This window comes from Argiope bruennichi, chromosome 3 (genome assembly GCF_947563725.1).
Source record: "Argiope bruennichi chromosome 3, qqArgBrue1.1, whole genome shotgun sequence".
NCBI lineage: Eukaryota > Metazoa > Arthropoda > Arachnida > Araneae > Araneidae > Argiope > Argiope bruennichi.
The window spans coordinates 80,820,668-80,826,667 of NC_079153.1; positions in this window are offsets into that span (position 1 = coordinate 80,820,668).

Consider the following 6,000-nt stretch of genomic DNA (forward strand, 5'->3'; position numbering starts at 1 on the left):
TCATTACTTCATTTTTTTTATTTCTATTTAATAGAACGTCCTTTAATTATGTCAATATTTTAATCCATTTAAATGGATCTTTATAATTCTACATATAAATTTCATGTATTGTTTGTTTTATTTTCAAAAAAATTTGCTACAAAATAATTTCAGGAAAATTAAAACTTTTATTAAAATATGTCTATATTTCTTTAATCTCGACTATTATTGAAGTAAAAGATATTAATAATCCTTTTGTATGCATCTAGAATTTATTATAAAAGACATTTCACTGATTATAATACTTTTTATCAAATTTCATTTATAAGTCTCTGTGGGTTTATTGTTTTGTCTATAAGCTCAATAATGCAGATGCAAATAATTCAAGTTTTAAATATTAAATAGAAATTTCTTTATCTTTCGTTCTTATCTTTAAAATTAAAAAGAAACTCCATTTTAATATCTTATTATGATAGATTTAATCATAAATCTTTTAAAAATGTGATATTATAGTCAGATTATTAATAGTGGTTCTTTTAATTTTAAATTTCAAGAAATGATTATTTTTTGTACATATTTTTTTTTTTTTTTTTTAAAAATTTGAGCTTCTTAAGAGCAGCAACTTAAAAAAAAAAAAATTCTAATTATTAGTCTGGTAAAGGTTAAATTTATTGTTGAAAATTGACTAATGTTCATTTAATTATTTTTTTTTATTATTATGTTTGCTATTTTATCTCGCAACAACATTCTTTATAAAGCATTGCATTATAAAATTAGGAAGGGAGTCCTTTCTTTTCCCTACCAATTATTAGTCACTCTCCAGAACTAGTAAATTTTTCCTAATTATTAATGCTGTTAGATTTTATTTATCCATTAACATTTAATTTAAGGCAATGTGTATGTGGGAACTAAAAATATGCTTTTCTTATTAAATGTGTCATTGTTATGAAGACTTTGATTCAAGTTTCTCAAATAATTTGTCATGAAAATTTTATTGCATAAGTTTCAGAAATATTACTATATTAATTAGCATTGATTTAAAAATGTCCTTATCTTGAAAGTTTAATTATATATCACAATGTTCTATTTCTTTATCATTTCATATAAGGGGAAAAAATTACATTGGAAAATGTTCAGTTCAGGAAGCTCTATTTCTTTAACATTGAGTTTCAAATATTTCATCTAGTAGTCCAATGCTAACTGGAGAAGAGGATGCTTACTGAGCATTACAGTGAAAGTAGAAGTTTTCCTTTGATCAAACATGCTTGAAATTAACAATTACCATCTCTAATTTAGATAGTAATCCATAGGCTAAACTCATTCATAGATTCAATTCTCATGTTTCTTTTAATTCTGAATGATGCTTGCTCCCCTTACACAAAGATATAAAATGCTATATTAAAAAAATTGAGTATTTACCCATTTCTGTCTGATCTTTAAGTTTTCTTTTATTAATAAAACTTCATTTTATCCTCCATAACATACATTGATTATTATAAAACATCATCAAGGATACAGCTGTAGAGAAAGGTTGTAAAAATTAGTAAAGTGTAGAAAATCAGAAGTGCTTACCAGCTTTCCTTTACACTCTATTAAAAAGTTTCTGCACAGGAAATGAAACAACTAGTAATGAATTAAATTCTTAAACACTTATTGAACAGTGGTCATTTGCTTAAAATGAATGGTAACTTTGTTGCTAGAAACACTGGACATAAAGAGAAATAACCATCTAAAAATGCAGTAGTGAAAATTTGAATCACTAATTTTTTACAAAATAAACTGTTCATAATAAATTTGGAAAGAGATTAAGTGATCATCAAAAACTTAAAAATTGGAATAATGGATTAATTATCTTCTTTATAGTTGTGCTTTTTTTTAATAATGAACTTATTTATTCATAGGAAAGAAAATTTGCAATTAATGCAAAGAAATAATAATACTTGATAAGAAATCATGAAAAGTTTGCAATTATTATTTGTAGGAAAGAAAAAGAATGCACTTCAAGTAAAAATTTAGATTTGAAAAAATATACAGAAAAAAAAATTGGTATGAAGTATTATGAAAATATTATACTTAAATTTATTTTTACTGTAGAATTGTGTAAGTATAAACTTGCAAGTTTTATTAAAATCCTGTTTTTTTTTTAAACAGAATTTAGCATTTTTTTAATAACAAGATTAAAACATAGTACAACAATTAATACAATATTATAGCTCTCTTCAGATATGAGATTTTCAGAAAAAATCTCAATTCAGATGTTTCAATAGATCAATGGCTTGTTCATTTAGCCATTTAGGGGTTTTTGTTCCTTATTTTGGTACATTAACAATAAATTGAACATCACATATTAGGTAATGCAATAGGACAGCAGAGAAAAATTATTTACTGAACAATTGAAGATTCTACAGATTAGATGGGCATATAAAAGACAGTGGAATTCTTAATATTTATTGATAGAGTATTCAGCCCATCCATTATAAAAAAAATAGGTAGAATTGAAAGATAAGAATTTACCTCTGGACAATACTACTGAGTTAAACTGTGCTCAAAATTATAACCATATTTTAAAACTAATGAAGTTTGAAGGATCAAACCATTTAGGTCTGCCATATCAAGTGTTATAACAAAATAAAGATACATAACACAATATTCAGTAATGAGAGAAAAAAGTAGTAATAGAAGAAAACTGTTTTTAACAGGCTGCATAGTGAGAAGTTGTTGTAAAAATTGTTTTTTTAAGCACCTTTGCACACATGTGTATATGTAAATCTGTATAGTTTCTTTGCATTATTATAAAATGGAAAATATCCTTTGCTTAGATTTTACTAAAAAAAATTTAATTTGTATTTTTTAATATTTATTTCTGTATTTGCACAACGATTTCTATGCTAAAACAAATGATGTCTTTTTGATTTTGACAAAAACAAAAATGATCATAATGAAAAAAAAATATCAATACCAAAAAAAAAAAAATTAAGCCAATATTTATTTATAAGATTAACATTAAAGATGTTTGATCTTTTTCAACATTTCTTAAAATTAGCAAATTACCAATTTATTTGAATGGATCCATTTCTGAAAACGTCGATATTGATGCAAAAATGCAGCATTCATATAAATTTTGTATTTGATTTTTATATATGCAACAACAAATAAGATTCGACATGGCTGGACGAAAGTGTAAATTTCCTTCTGTATTAAATCTACATTTAGTAATTTTATTTCTAGTCTTAAATCTGAAAACTAAAGCATTTTGGAATGGTTACCATCATAAGACTGACAAAAAACTGCCATGAAATTAATGACAGAACAAAACCACATTCTAAATGTGCTTTTAATAGAAAATTTTTAGTGCTTTTAATAGAATAGCAGAGTTCAAGAAGTGACTAAACTATTAAACAATTGTTTTGTACTTCTAAAATTTATTTGAGGCCTTTTTTTTTTTAGTTTTACAGAAACATGTTTTTTAACCTCTATGAAAAACACTTGATAAATTTTACGAAGTGTTTTAACAAGTCCTTTTCATAAATAACGGAAACAAATTCACAAAGTCAAAGAAAAGAAAAATAAGCTGATTGAGGCATTTTTGAAAAGGTATTTTTTGAAGCTAGAACAAGACGATATCGCATTGCTTCAAAATGTAACAAAACTTATCAAATTAAACAATGAATCAAAGCTAAGAAAGTCCCCCCCCCTCTTTTATCAAGACTTTAACAGCGGTTAAATAGTAATTCGGAGAATGATATTGTTTCGAATTTCATTACAATAAAAATCAATATAAATTGTGTCAAAAATTGCTAAAATCAAAGTGAAAAGCATCGATTCAAACAAAATCGTTATTATTGAAAAGCGTTATTTTATATATCTTTAAAACAATTTTTGTGTGATAATATGATAAAAACACGATAAAATTCCGTTTTTATTTTGTAATTAAACTTTGAATTAAAATTTTGAGAAATCCATTTTTAGTGGGCCAAAATATAAATTCTCAGATTTCTTGCTCTTTATTTCAGCGGTTTGTGCTACTCGTTTATCAGGCCGAACCTTTCCATGTAAAGAGATATATGTGGGAAAAAATTATTTTATAAGAGTTAAAAGAATAAAACGAAAAAGTTTTTATAAGATTATAGAATCTGAAACCTAAAAAATAGAAGTTCTAAAAACTTTTATTTCCTTAAAAACTTTAATCAAATACAGCAATTAGTTTTTCCTCGGTGAAAACTAAAATTTTGTGAGATTGATGTAACAAATAATTTGCAAACGGATGGGAACATTCAGAAATCGCAATCGTTTAAAATTAATGGTTCCAAAATAAAATTTTATGAAACTGGATGTTGCACAATCGACTAACATAATTACATCCCACAATTATTTACAATTCCATATAATACAGTAAAATCCTTTGATAGGCCGTTCAAGGGATTGTTCCTAAAAAATCAATTAATGAGAATGATTATTGAATGTCTAACATACTATAAAAAGACTTCACTGCAAATGGCTTTGGAGCAGCTTCTTCCACCATGTTCCATGTATATCTTTGGTGTACCAAATTCATTCTGCTAAATTCTTATTTTCCGTCGACCGCACTAATGTGCATTCTTCTTTAACAACACATAAAATATTAAACATATAGTTACCAGCCGTAATTTAAATATAAACTTCAACAACTAAAACAATAAAAAATGAAATTGATTGTGTTTCAAATAACAACAAATATGGCACGGTACGCATCTTGTACTACCCTTTCCAGATAACTATTCCAGTATTACAAGAAATAGTGAAGAAAGAACAGGGGAAAAAATGGCTCATTAAGTATAATCTTAATATGTGCTGCAACCCCTGGATCTATTTCATTCTGGATTTCTTTGAATCCTTCCCTTTTGTTGGTTTTCATTTTTGATACACCAAGTAAACAAGCCTTTATGACCATGCTTTTGAATTATAGTATTCTACATGAGGTCAAACAAAACGAAATAAAAAACTTTCTTCACACTTCTTTAAAAAATTAAGCACTTTTTATTATGCTACACACTTTGTTTAAATATATATCAGAAGAAAACTGCAATATATATATATATATATATAGTTTAAAGATTGCCAGTATCCCAACTTTAGGTGTAGCAACTATATAAACACATGCATAATACTGTTTTTCTTTTAAAACAAAAGTGGGGACTACTTCTCTATTTACAACACTGACATGTATTCTCGTGAATATTCCACTTTAACAAAATTTTCAGATTTATTGAAAGGAAATTAACATCAAATTTCTTTAAAAAGCTATAATAAAATAGAAATTTCATAGATATTGTTATCTACCAATACCATAAGTATTCCTGCATCAGGAATATGGCAAATTGACCAAAAAATTTATACAAAACATCTACTGAATTTAAGAATTAATTGCAATAACTTTAAAATCCTGTTTATCATATTTCCATTATCATTACCTTTGAAAACCAAGACCATCTTGTAAAGTGGTATCCAGAACAATAAGTACAATATCAGCTTACATCCAATAATTTTAATAAACAATGACAAATAAAACTTACATGTATACAATACTTGCATACATGTAAGTTCATGTAGTCTGATCACACATAGCTCACAAAATTTTATGGTTAACACGATGCCAGTAATAAACCGAAATATGGCATGCACCATTTAAAGGAATATCAAGTTACATGAAAGATAGTAAGGGAAAATGGCGGCCGAGATGTAATAGGAAAGTGAACACACATCAGATTCCTGCTATTAAAGAAACAAAATATATAACCCAGATAACTTTGGGGGAAAAAATTTTAAGCCATGGCAATCAAACTGTGAGTTTAAAAGCTGTGTTTTTTTTATTCTAACTGCAAATTATTAAGGAAATTCTATTAAGGAAAAATTGCATAATAAAGTTCAGTATGAAGTATTTTTAAAATAAATTTGGAATATTTATTGCAAGGAAGTCATTACATACACATTTTAATAAAGTGCGAGGTAATAATTAGTGCAAAAATGTTCAGAAATCAGTAA